We start from the raw sequence: 13,881 nt of genomic DNA, 5'->3' as shown, positions 1-13,881 counted from the left end.
AATAGCAGCTGGGTTAGCATCACGGTCTGCTGCGACTGTGGCCACATTGTCTCTCCTGATGGAAAACCCTTTTACCGGGTGCCTGGGGTGAAACACAACCACCTCCTCCCCGTGGTATGCCACTGCACCTAAATCTAAAGACCATTACTCACTTCAAGTTCTCCAAGATCTCTCTGCTATGTGACACTTTTAGAAAGTGAAAAAACAGTACTGAATCTATAGATGAAAATATACAGTATGTAGGATACAGCTTGATAGAATAAAAGTAATTATTATTATTATTATTATTATTATTATTACTACCAGTAATTTATATAGGGCCCCAGTGTGGATTGCAGCACCTTGGCTGCAGCACCGACTACCTTGTGCTGGGGGGCGGGGGGGACGGGACGGGACTGCTAAGCACATATAAACATATATTTGAAGATGTATATAATCAGAATCAGCTTTATTGGCTAGGTATACTTGCATATACTAGGAATTTGTCTTCGGTTTGCTATACAACAGTCAAGTAAGTAACAGATAAGCAGGTGGGGGTTCAAGTAAAGTCAGACAGATAGGTATACCGTAGGGACACAAGTGAGTTACATGTATGTCTAGTCAGTCAATGTTTAGGAGTTCAGCAGGCAGACCGCTTGGGGAAAGAAACTTTTGAGGCTTCTGGTGGACCCGGCGGCGACGGCCCTGTAACACCTGCCTGAAGGAAGCAAGTTAAACATGCTGTGGCCGGGGTGTAGCTGGTCCTTTACTATCTTCGTTGCCCGCTTTTTATTTCTGGACAGGTACAGGTCCTGGACTGAGGGAAGGTTGGCCCCAATGATCTTCTCTGCAGTTCTGACCACCTTTTGGAGCCTGTCTGTCCTTCGCACTGGCAGAGCCGTACCATACCAGTATCGAGGAGCACAGTACCGACTCCACAATCACAGAGTAGAAGAGGAGCAGAAGCTTCTGTGGGATGTTGAACTTCCTTAGTTGCCTGAGGAAGAACAACCTCTGCTGCACTTTCCAGACAGTGGCATCAGCATTGGACCCCCATTTAAGGTCCCGGGAGATTGGGGTCCCCAGGAACTTGAAGGAGTCCACTAGCGATACCACACTGTCAGCAATCATTAGCGGAGGTGCACTAGCTGACTTCTTCCTGAAGTCCACTATCATCTCGACAGTTTTGAGGAGGTTGTGGCTGCACCACTGTGCCAACTGGTCTACTTCCCATCTATAGGCCGATTTGTCCCTGTCCTTGATGAGGCCGATGACGGTGGTGTCGTTTGCGAATTTAATGATCTTTACTAATTGCGCCTCTGAGGTGAAGTAATTTGTGTACAGGGATAAGAGCAGAAGTGAGAGGACACAGCCCTGAGGGGCCCCTATACTAGTGGACCACGCTTGAGAGGTGAATTCCCCTGCTTTCATCACCTGTGTCCTATCTGTCAGAAAGTCTACTATCCAGGAACAGGTAGCTTCAGGGACCCCTAGGCAAAGTAATTCGGGGTGGAGCATGCTGGGAACGATTGTATTGAAGGCCGAGCTGAAATCGACAAACAGGACCCTCGCCTAGGTACCGGGAATGTCTAGGTGCTGTAGAATGTAGTGCAGGCCCAGGCTGACTGCATCCTCGACACACTGATTCGATCGATAAGCTAACTGTAGGGGGTTCAGTAGGGGGCCAGTCACAGTTTTCAAGTGATTAATATATGTGCTGGCATGTATATGGGATCAGCAGTGGCGCTTTGTATCACAGTCGCCATGCAGAACCCGGGACTCTGCATTAGGCTTCCTACTCCTAAGCCTGCCCCCAGACTCCTGTGACATTTGCCAATGAGAGTCCTGTGGGGCGGCTTTGTAGAGTGAAGCCTACTGCCGAGTCCCTGTTTCTGCATGGAGGCTGCTGCTGCCGATCCCATATACACGGCAGCACATATATTACATACATCTACACATGTAAGTTTATATGTGCTTAGTATTCAGGCTGTTGGTAGGTAGGGCTAGGGTTAGGGAGGTTAGGGCTAAAATACTAACAGGTCAGTATTCTGAACACCGGCTTCCCAAGCGCCGGAGTCCCGATACCATCCCTAATAAACACAAAACCAATATACACATAAAATCTCATATAGCAGATATTCAATTTAAATAGTAAAATAAACAAATAAAACCAACTGCTGGTTTATAAATTAATTAATCAATATAAAAATGCAGTACCAATAATATAAAATCTCAGAAATGTTAGAAACTGAGAAGGTGGTATGCAGCAGGGACGTGCAGTCAGGGGAGGCAGTGCCTCCCCTGTCCTTAATGATTAAAATACAAAGAAGATACTTATGACACAGATTCTGTGTCATAAGTAACTGCTTTATCCTTTCTATTATTTCAATTATGTAAAAAAATTTTTTTTACATGTGTTCGGATTCACCGCTGTCGGTGCCTCCTGCTGTCAATATGTAAGGTCTGGAATCGGGGGGCGGGGCCAAACATCGGGCTGTAGAAGCCCATTATAAAAAACCCTATAAGCGGCACTAGTTTGAGTGCCTCTGTGACAGGGGCATGCTTTCAGCACATATGAAAGCACGCCCCTGTCACTAACACTGATGTGATTGGGCAGTGGACCGGGTCGGACTTGCTGCCCGGCACCAAACCACCCCCAATTCCTGGGCTGGCTGAGTTTGACTCCAGACAGCCACCCCCTGCCCCCCAGTCTTAGCAGCGGCGCCGATAATCCCCACTCCCCGCTGCGCTCCCCCCGCCAGGGTTTAAAGCCGCCGTAGCCGTATCATGCAAGGTTCAAAGCGGAGGTCCTGCCCTCCCTCACAGAGACGTCCGCCGCCGACATCCAGCGCTAGTGCTCCGGGGAACACACTGCAGAGAGAACGCCTCTGCTGCTGGACTCCAATGGTAAGGGGGGAGGGAGAGGACCTCTGCCGCGGGACTCCGGTGGTGGGGTGAGGGGGGGGAGGACCTCTGCTGCGGGACTCCGGTGGTAGTGGTGGTGGTGTTTAGAAGTCCACTGCTGTGGGTCTCTGGTGGTATGGAGGGGGGGGGGGGGGGAGTCCGCTGCAGTGGGTCTCTGGTGGTGGGGAGGGGGGTCTGCTGCAGTGGGTCTCTGGTGGTGGGGTGGGGAGGGGTGGTCTGCTGCTGTGGGTATCTGGTGGTGGGGAGAGGAGGGGGGGTGAAGTCCCCTGCTGTGGGTCTTTGGTGGTGGGGAGGGGGGGAGAATCCGCTGCTGTGGGGCTCTGGTGGTGGGTAGAGGGGGAGTCCACTGCTGTTGTGCTCCGGTGGTGGGGAGAGGGGGGGAGAAGTCCGCAGCAACACAGGGCGCACGCAGTGATAGCCAGGGTATGCAGGTTGGGTTTGCCATGTGACACAGAATGTGTTCAAACTTAAGAGCGGTACACACGGAGCGCTGTTCAGCTAATTTCTAAGCAATCCGACTAGATTGCTTAGAACATCGCTCCGTGTGTAGGGGTGCTGGCGAAAGCGATGCGATGTAGCAGTAGCGGCATTGGCTCGGCAGCTATAGGATTCATCGGCGGTACTCGAAGGACATTATGGCTGCAGTGCCTCACCAGCCACTGACCTCACCGCACGCCACTGGTATGCAGTGGATATTAAATAACCACCCAAATATGTCCAGTTATTAGCAGAAAATGTTGGTACGAGGCATGGAGTGAAAATGTTGTACAGGTAATTTAGAAACAAGATTCTCACATCGTCTTCATGCTGATGGTGTCACCTCCTGGGCCTATCATATTGATTTAGCAGGGATTTTGGCATTCTATTTCCATTTGATTTTGATTGAAGAGATTTACTAAAGGCAAAATCGAATGTCAGATTGATTCTAAAGCCAAATTCAACTCACATTCCAATAGAATCAAATTTCTAAAAACATTGATGTTTTCCCAAAGTCCAATATAGAATCCCCTAATTTACTAAAGTTCGATTTGAAATCGAACTCTAAATCAAACTCAAAATCAAACTTGAAATCCCCAAATGAATAGAATGAGGTTAGACATTTGATTGGAGCTTCTAAACACCATTCTATTGCTAGGAAATTGATTGTGATGACTTTTTAAGTGCCCAAATGCATGTGAAGCAGTGTGACTGTAGGAATAATAGCTGTCCAAGGTTACTGTATGTTGTACACCTACCTGCAGTATGCAAATTGCCACCTGACTGAGAGACCCCAGGGGCAATAATCAGAGCAACATCAGCAGTTTCATGAGTTGAATACTGCACATTTTTAATTTATACCAATGGGCATTATACCTAGTCCATGAATATGCAATAGATAGCAGCATAGCACAATATCTGACACTTTTGTCAGATGATATAATGAAACTTAAATTCATGACTGTTGTAACTGGCTATCCTGTTTCGTGCCATGATGCCTACATCCTCAGCAAATTATTCCTGCCTGCAAAATTTGAGGTGAGTCAAATGCCAGAGGGATCGTTGTTGGGTAAATTACCTATACAAATGGGGCGTGGCCACGGCGGCATCAGGGTAGGAAGCAGGGTGAAGGAGCTCCCCGGACAATCAATCCTGTTTCCATCCTAACCCCCTTTCCGGAGCTGTCCTCCTGCACAGTCTGCCTCCTGAGCCTCTGGGGCAGCGGCGGGCGCCCTTAGCTGCCTCCTTCGAGTGTCTCCCCAGCCGCGCCGGCCGCCGCACGTATTTCCGGCCTAGGCCGCCGGAGCATCCCCGGCCTCAATTTGCGGGCGCCTGGACGCGCTGCCGCGGGCGCGCGGGCGCGTACCCGCGGGGGAAATATCGTTGCTATACACTGCCTGGAGGACGCGGCACCCCCCTGCACCCTGAATAACTGTCTCCCTACATTTGTCCCCCAGTGCCTGGGCTCCTAGGTCTGCGGGGGGAGTGGGGAGGATGTGGGCCTGGTGGCCATTTTGGAAGCAGCTCCATAAGCATTTACCCCTATTGTACTGCACTGGGACACTGAGGAGCCTGTGGGGCTGGCTGAGGTGTCACTGGGCACACTGTCCTGCTCTCTAATAAACTGCCACCCACTGCCCACTGACTCTACATTTACCCCTGGGCCCTCCTGACCCACATCACCTGTTTCTTCACTGGCTGTTGGGGCGCATTTGACACTACATTTCTTCCTTACTGCTGGGCCTTCTGACACTGCATATTTCGGACCTGTGTGCCGCCTGTGCCCAATTGGATCCGTGTCGTACCTGGTCGGCGGTTCCAACTCTGCTAATATGGTGAGGGACAGTCAACGCGCGGCTGCGGCCAAGTTGGAGAAGTTTGCCCACCAGCCTACCACCCAGCCGGCGCGGTCATCTCCTAAATCGTCCCCTCCTGCCCGCCCTGATCCCCCGGCCGGGGCCGAATCGGACGCGGCTAAGCAGCCTTCTGCTCCATCCATTCAGCAGGTACTGGAGGCTATAGCGGCTAGCGAACAACGCTTGTCGGACAAAATGGAAAGGGTGCAGTGCGATCTGTACTTGTTGGGTCAGGATGTCCAACGTATCCGGGAGAGAGTGGGTGAAGCCGAGACGAGGGTTTCTAATCTGGAGGATCTCTGCGGCCCCCTGAAGCAATCCGTGTCGGCAGTCTCTCAGCAGGTCTCCACAATGCAATCCAAGCTTCTGGATATGGAGGGGCGCCTCCGTAGAAACAACGTGCGGTTTGTGGGCCTGCCTGAAAGGGAGGAGGGGGCACATCCTGAAGATTTCCTGGAGTTATGGCTCCAGGAGGCATATGGTGCAGAATCCTTCACCTCCCAGTTTGCGGTGGAACGGGCCCACAGAGTGCCTTTCCGGCCCTTACCTCCTGGTGCCCCTCCACGAACTTTCATTGCAAAATTTTTGCATTACAAAGACTGGGACCGCACGAAGGGCCCTCTGCTTAGGGATGGTGTCAGGGTGTCGGCATTCCCGGACTTTGCAGCGGATGTCCAGAAAGACAGGGCCCAGTTCCTGCCTATCAAGCGGCGCCTTCGTGATTTGAATCTTCCCTACTCGATGCTATTCCCCTCCAGGTTGCGTTTGGTGGCGGACGGGGAAACTAAGTTCTTCGGCTCTCCAAGGGAGGCGGCGGCCTGGCTGGACAGATATGCTCCGGGCGTCCGTCAACTCGCTCCGGACTGATATCCTGTTTTCCCTCCTACATGAACACAAAGCATGCAAGTATATGTCCGGGGAGCACCCTTCTGTTTTGGTGGTTCTGGACTTTGTTGCGTAGTGTTACATACACTTAGGGTTCCTATTTGCACTGGGACTTTAGGTCCTATGCTACGCACAAGTTTGTCGTAGGCACTTGTATCTCCAGGGTTGGGTTTTGTTAGGGATATGTGTATGCCACTGTTTGGGAAGGTATACGGGGAGGGGGGTTGGTATTTGGGTATTGCTTGTTTCTGTATGGGATCTGTTTTTCTTTTTTTAGTTTATTGTTTTCTATATTTCTGTGTTTTTTTCTGTGAGGTACTGATGTGTTGTTTTGACCGGCAAGGTTTGTGGCCCGGGGTCTGTGGACGGCAGGGTCTGCGGGATAATGCTTTCTATGGGCGGGCAGGTGCGCGGACGATTTTGATTGCAGGGTCCCTTTTCCACCTTGCAAAGGTACATATGTGATGTGTCCCAAATGGCCGTACTGACGCCTTGCCTCCCTTAAAATTTTTGGCGTGGAATGTCCGGGGTATCAACAATAAAGTAAAGCGATCCCTGGTACTTAAAATGATTAAGAAATATGACCCGGACATTGTCTGTCTGAGTGAGACTCATTTAGAGGGAAATAGACTGCTGTCGCTCCGCAGACCTTGGGTGGGATGGGCGTATCATTTCTCCTTTTCCCGAGGGGTGTCAGTCATGATAAAAAGAACTGTCCAGTTTGAATTGATTATGGTAAATACCGACCCCTATGGTAGGTTTGTGTTCCTGGAATGCAAATTGAATTCCTGTCATTTCTTCCTGCTATCAGTATATATTCCTCCACCTTTCTCGAATGATGTATTGCAGAAAGCCATCTCATTTATTGCCTCTTCCCCCCATGCCCCTGTTATTTGCTTAGGGGACTTTAATAACGTGTTGGACGTCACTCTGGATAGGTGGAAGTCCCCTTCGGCTCCCGGGATAGGGGGTACCCAGTCTAAATTTGCAGACTTTCTGAGTAATATGCAGTGGGTGGACGCTTGGAGGGTACGGCATCCTGCACTTAGACAGTTCTCGTGCTTCTCCGGCACACATGGCTCATCCTCCAGAATGGACCTGGCCCTGTTCTCCCCTGAGCTCCTGCCCAGAATCTTAGATGTTCACTACGAGGCGCGGGGGTGTCTGACCATTCGCCCTTGCTGTTATCTTTGGAGGTGGAGTGCCAGAGGGGACTGTCGTATTGGAAGTTACATCCATCCTGGTTAGCTCAGTTGGGCGACTGCTCGGACTTGACAACACAGTGGGAGGGTTTTTTTGCGGATAATGTGGGCTCAGCCCCGGCTCCTGTCATATGGGACTCATTTAAAGCCTTTCTACGTGGTACACTGATAGGTAAAATTGCTGCACATAAATTGTCATGTAGGGAGAAGGAGAGGACACTTGAATCAGAGTTTAGGGACCTCGAGATCCGTTATCTGGCAGAGGACACCTCTGCACTTAAGACGCAATGGCTGACGGCTCAGGCAGCATGGCTGGCTCATCTCTCAGATAAAAACGCGCGCTCCCTTTTGTTTCGGGCCACTAATTTGTACATGCAGGCGGATAGACCGGGAAGCTTGTTGGCCCATTTGGTACATCACGACCGGCCTGGGTCTACGGTTGCGCAGATGTCTGGTCCTGATGGCTCCATTGCAGACAACACCCCAGATATTGCGCAATTGTTCCTTTCATACTTCAGGGATCTGTATGAGTCTCGACTGACGTGCTCTGCGGCAGACTTGGACATATATTTGAATAGTGCACCCCTCTCCAGACTCTCCCCCGAGGCTTGCAATTTTCTGGAGGCGCCTTTGACTTTGGAGGAGGTGTCCACGGCAGTGGGCATGTCCCCCTGTGGCAAGTCTCTGGGCTGTGATGGCATCCCCACTGAGCTGTATAAAACACATATAGAGTTCTTTGGCCCCAAGTTGCTTACTATGTTTACGGACACGTTTGCTGCTAACCAACTTCCTCCCTCAATGTCCGAGGCTGTTATTATAGTACTGCCGAAGCCTGGCAAGGACCCCAGACTCTTGGAGTCCTATTGGCCAATCTCCCTCATTCCTACTGATGCTAAGATCCTGGCAAAAATTTTGGCAGTTCGGCTTAACTCGGTTATTAAGTCCATAATACATCAGGATCAATCCGGCTTTATGCCGGGTATGTCCACGTCCATTAACTTGCGCAGGCTGTATACTATTCTGCAAGCTCCACATACCTTCCCCTCGGACTCGGTCGTGGTCTCTTTGGACGCGGCTAAGGCGTTCGATACCGTTGAATGGTCCTACTTGTGGGGAGTCATGAAATACATGGGCTTTGGCCCTAACTTCATACAATGGATCAGACTGCTATATCAAAATCCTTGTGCCAGGATCTTGGTAAATGGTTATATTTCGCTCTCCTTTACCCTGTCTCGGGGTACTAGACAGGGGTGCCCCCTCTCTCCTGCCCTATTTGCTATAGCCATAGAGCCTTTGGCCTGCCTGATTAGGACACACCCGGACATTGGGGAAATCGCCACGGGCCCTTGTGTAGACAAAATAGCCCTTTATGCGGATGACCAACTGTTATTCCTACATGATTATGCTGTTGATATGCCTATATTGCTGCAGGTCATTGAGGAATTCGGCGGCTTTTCTGGTCTCCGTATCAACTGGCCCAAGTCATTCATTATGCCCGTCATTGGTTCTCCTCCCCAGGTCCCGAATCTCTCCTTGCCGCTATGTGGTGGTGGGGAGAGGAGGGGGGGAGGTCCCCTGCTGTGGGTCTTTGGTGGTGGGGAGGGGGGGGGAGAATCCGCTGCTGTGGGGCTCTGGTGGTGGGTAGAGTGGGAGTCCACTGCTGTTGTGCTCCGGTGGTGGGGAGAGGGGGGGGGGAAGTCCGCAGCAACACAGGGCGCACGCAGTGATAGCCAGGGTATGCAGGTTGGGTTTGCCATGTGACACAGAATGTGATCAAACTTAAGGGGGGTACACACGGAGCGCTGTTCAGCTAATTTCTAAGCAATCCGAGTAGATTGCTTAGAACATCGCTCCGTGTGTAGGGGTGCCGGCGAACGCGATGCGATGTAGCAGCAGCGGCATTGGCTCGGCAGCTATAGGATTCATCGGCGGTACTCGAAGGACATTATGGCTGCAGTGCCTCACCAGCCACTGACCTCACCGCACGCCAATGGTATGCAGTGGATATTAAATAACCACCCAAATATGTCCAGTTATTAGCAGAAAATGTTGGTACCAGGCATGGAGTAAAAATGTTGTACAGGTAATTTAGAAACAAGATTCTCACATCTTCTTCATGCTGATGGTGTCACCTCCTGGGGATATCATATTGATTTAGCAGGGATTTTGGCATTCTATTTCCATTTGATTTTGATTGAAGAGATTTACTGAAGGCAAAATCGAATGTCAGATTGATTCTAAAGCCAAATTCAACTCACATTCCAATAGAAATCAAATTTCTAAAAACATTGATGTTTTCCCAAAGTCAAATATAGAATTCCCTAATTTACTAAAGTTCGATTTGAAATCGAACTCTAAATCAAACTCAAAATCAAACTTGAAATCCCCAAATGAATAGAATGAGGTTAGACATTTGATTTGAGCTTCTAAACACCATTCTATTGCTAGGAAATTGATTGTGATGACTTTTTAAGTGCCCAAATGCACGTGAAGCAGTGTGACTGTAGGAATAATAGCTGTCCAAGGTTACTGTATGTTGTACACCTACCTGCAGTATGCAAATTGCCACCTGACTGAGAGACCCCAGGGGCAATAATCAGAGCAACATCAGCAGTTTCATGAGTTGAATACTGCACATTTTTATACCAATGGGCATCATACCTAGTCCATGAATATGCAATAGATAGCAGCATAGCACAATATCTGACACTTGTCAGATGATATAATGAAACTTAAATTCATGACTGTTGTAACTGGCTATCCTGTTTCGTGCCATGACGCCTACATCCTCAGCAAATTATTCCTGCCTGCAAAATTTGAGGTGAGTCAAATGCCAGAGGGATCGTTGTTGGGTAAATTACCTATACAAATGGGGCGTGGCCACGGCGGCATCAGGGTAGGAAGCAGGGTGAAGGAGCTCCCCGGACAATCAATCCTGTTTCCATCCTAACCCCCTTTCCGGAGCTGTCCTCCTGCACAGTCTGCCTCCTGAGCCTCTGGGGCAGCGGCGGGCGCCCTTAGCTGCCTCCTCCGAGTGTCTCCCCAGCCGCGCCGGCCGCCGCACGTATTTCCGGCCTAGGCCGCCTGAGCATCCCCGGCCTCAATTTGCAAGCGCCTGGACGTGCTGCCGCGGGCGCGCGGGCGCGTACCCGCGGGGGATATATAGTTGCTGTACACAGCCTGGAGGACGCGGCACCCCCCTGCACCCTGAATAACTGTCTTCCTACATTTGTCCCCCAGTGCCTGGGCTCCTAGCTCTGCGGGGGGAGTGGGGAGGCTGTGGGCCTGGTGGCCATTTTGGAAGCAGCTCCATAAGCATTTACCCCTATTGTACTGCACTGGGACACTGAGGAGCCTGTGGGGCTGGCTGAGGTGTCACTGGGCACACTGTCCTGCTCTCTAATAAACTGCCACCCACTGCCCACTGACTCTACATTTACCCCTGGGCCCTCCTGACTCACATCACCTGTTTCTTCACTGGCTGTTGGGGCGCATTTGACACTACGTTTCTTCCTTACTGCTGGGCCTTCTGACACTGCATATTTGGGACCTGTGTGCCGCCTGTGCCCAATTGGATCCATGTCGTACCTGGTCGGCGGTTCCAACTCTGCTAATATGGTGAGGGACAGTCAACGCGTGGCTGCGGCCAAGTTGGAGAAGTTTGCCCACCAGCCTACCACCCAGCCGGCGCAGTCATCTCCTAAATCGTCCCCTCCTGCCCGCCCTGATCCCCCGGCCGGGGCCGAATCGGACGCAGCTAAGCAGCCTTCTGCTCCATCCATTCAGCAGGTACTGGAGGCTATAGCGGCTAGCGAACAACGCTTGTCGGACAAAATGGAAAGGGTGCAGTGCGATCTGTACTTGTTGCGTCAGGATGTCCAACGTATCCGGGAGAGAGTGGGTGAAGCCGAGATGAGGGTTTCTAATCTGGAGGATCTCTGCGGCCCCCTGAAGCAATCCGTGTCGGCAGTCTCTCAGCAGGTCTCCACAATGCAATCCAAGCTTCTGGATATGGAGGGGCGCCTCCGTAGAAACAACGTGCAGTTTGTGGGCCTGCCTGAAAGGGAGGAGGGGGCACATCCTGAAGATTTCCTGGAGTTATGGCTCAAGGAGGCATATGGTGCAGAATCCTTCACCTCCCAGTTTGCGGTGGAACGGGCCCACAGAGTGCCTTTCCGGCCCTTACCTCCTGGTGCCCCTCCACGAACTTTCATCGCAAAATTTTTGCATTACAAAGACTGGGACCGCACGAAGGGCCCTCTGCTTAGGAATGGTGTCAGGGTGTCGGCATTCCCGGACTTTGCAGCGGATGTCCAGAAAGACAGGGCCCAGTTCCTGCCTATCAAGCGGCGCCTTCGTGATTTGAATCTTCCCTACTCGATGCTATTCCCCTCCAGGTTGCGTGTGGTGGTGGACGGGGAAACTAAGTTGTTCGGCTCTCCAAGGGAGGCGGCGGCCTGGCTGGACAGATATGCTCCGGGCGTCCGTCAACTCGCTCCGGACTGATATCCTGTTTTCCCTCCTACATGAACACAAAGCATGCAAGTATATGTCCGGGGAGCACCCTTCTGTTTTGGTGGTTCTGGACTTTGTTGCGTAGTGTTACATACACTTAGGGTTCCTATTTGCACTGGGACTTTAGGTCCTATGCTACGCACAAGTTTGTCGTAGGCACTTGTATCTCCAGGGTTGGATTTTGTTAGGGATATGTGTATGCCACTGTTTGGGAAGGTATACGGGGAGGGGAGTTGGTATTTGGGTATTGCTTGTTTCTGTATGGGATCTGTTTTTCTTTTTTTAGTTTATTGTTTTCTATATTTCTGTTTTTTTTTCTGTGAGGTACTGATGTGTTGTTTTGACCGGCTAGGTTTGTTGCCCGGGGGCTGTGGACGGCAGGGTCTGCGGGATAATGCTTTCTATGGGCGGGCAGGTGCGCGGACGATTTTGATTGCAGGGTCCCTTTTCCACCTTGCGAGGTACATATGTGATGTGTCCCAAATGGCCGTACTGACGCCTTGCCTGCCTTAAAATTTTTGGCGTGGAATGTCCGGGGTATCAACAATAAAGTAAAGCGATCCCTGGTACTTAAAATGATTAAGAAATATGACCCGGACATTGTCTGTCTGAGTGAGACTCATTTAGAGGGAAATAGACTGCTGTCGCTCCGCAGACCTTGGGTGGGATGGGCGTATCATTCCTCTCATTCCTCCTTTTCCCGAGGGGTGTCAGTCATGATAAAAAGAACTGTCCAGTTTGAATTGATTACGGTAAATACCGACCCCTATGGTAGGTTTGTGTTCCTGGAATGCAAATTGAATTCCTGTCATTTCTTCCTGCTATCAGTATATATTCCTCCACCTTTCTCGTATGATGTATTGCAGAAAGCATCTCATTTATTGCCTCTTCCCCCCATGCCCCTGTTATTTGCTTAGGGGACTTTAATAACGTGTTGGACGTCTCTCTGGATAGGTGGAAGTCCCCTTCGGCTCCCGGGATAGGGGGTACCCAGTCTAAATTTGCAGACTTTCTGAGTAATATGCAGTGGGTGGACGCTTGGAGGGTACGGCATCCTGCACTTAGACAGTTCTCGTGCTTCCCCGGCACACATGGCTCATTCTCCAGAATGGACCTGGCCCTGTTCTACCCTGAGCTCCTGCCCAGAATCTTAGATGTTCACTACGAGGCGCGGGGGGTGTCCGACCATTCGCCCTTGCTGTTATCTTTGGAGGTGGAGTGCCAAAGGGGACAGTCGTATTTGAAGTTACATCCATCCTGGTTAGCTCAGTTGGGCGACTGCTCAGACTTGACAACACAGTGGGAGGGTTTTTTTGCGGATAATGTGGGCTCAGCCCCGGCTCCTGTCATATGGGACTCATTTAAAGCCTTTCTACGTGGTACACTGATAGGTAAAATTGCTGCACATAAATTGTCATGTAGGGAGAAGGATAGGACACTTGAATCAGAGTTTAGGGACCTCGAGATCCGTTATCTGGCAGAGGGCACCTCTGCACTAAAGACGCAATGGCTGACGGCTGAGGCAGCATGGCTGGCTCATCTCTCAGATAAAAACGCGCGCTCCCTTTTGTTTCGGGCCACTAATTTGTACATGCAGGCGGATAGACCGGGAAGCTTGTTGGCCCATTTGGTACATCACGACCGGCCTGGGTCTACGGTTGCGCAGATGTCTGGTCCTGATGGCTCCATTGCAGACAACACCCCAGATATTGCGCAATTGTTCCTTTCATACTTCAGGGATCTGTATGGGTCTCGACTGACGTGCTCTGCGGCAGACTTGGACATATATTTGAATAGTGTACCCCTCTCCAGACTCTCCCCCGAGGCTTGCAATTTTCTGGAGGCGCCTTTGACTTTGGAGGTGTCCGCGGCAGTGGGCATGTCCCCCAGTGGCAAGTCTCCGGGCTGTGATGGCATCCCCACTGAGCTGTATAAAACACATATAGAGTTCTTTGGCCCCAAGTTGCTTACTATGTTTACGGACACGTTTGCTGCTAACCAACTTCCTCCCTCAATGTCCGAGGCTGTTATTACAGTACTGC

The sequence above is a fragment of the Pseudophryne corroboree genome, chromosome 9 (genome assembly GCF_028390025.1).
Source record: "Pseudophryne corroboree isolate aPseCor3 chromosome 9, aPseCor3.hap2, whole genome shotgun sequence".
NCBI lineage: Eukaryota > Metazoa > Chordata > Amphibia > Anura > Myobatrachidae > Pseudophryne > Pseudophryne corroboree.
The sequence above is the reverse complement of the archived record's forward strand: the minus strand, read 5'-3'. Positions refer to the sequence as shown.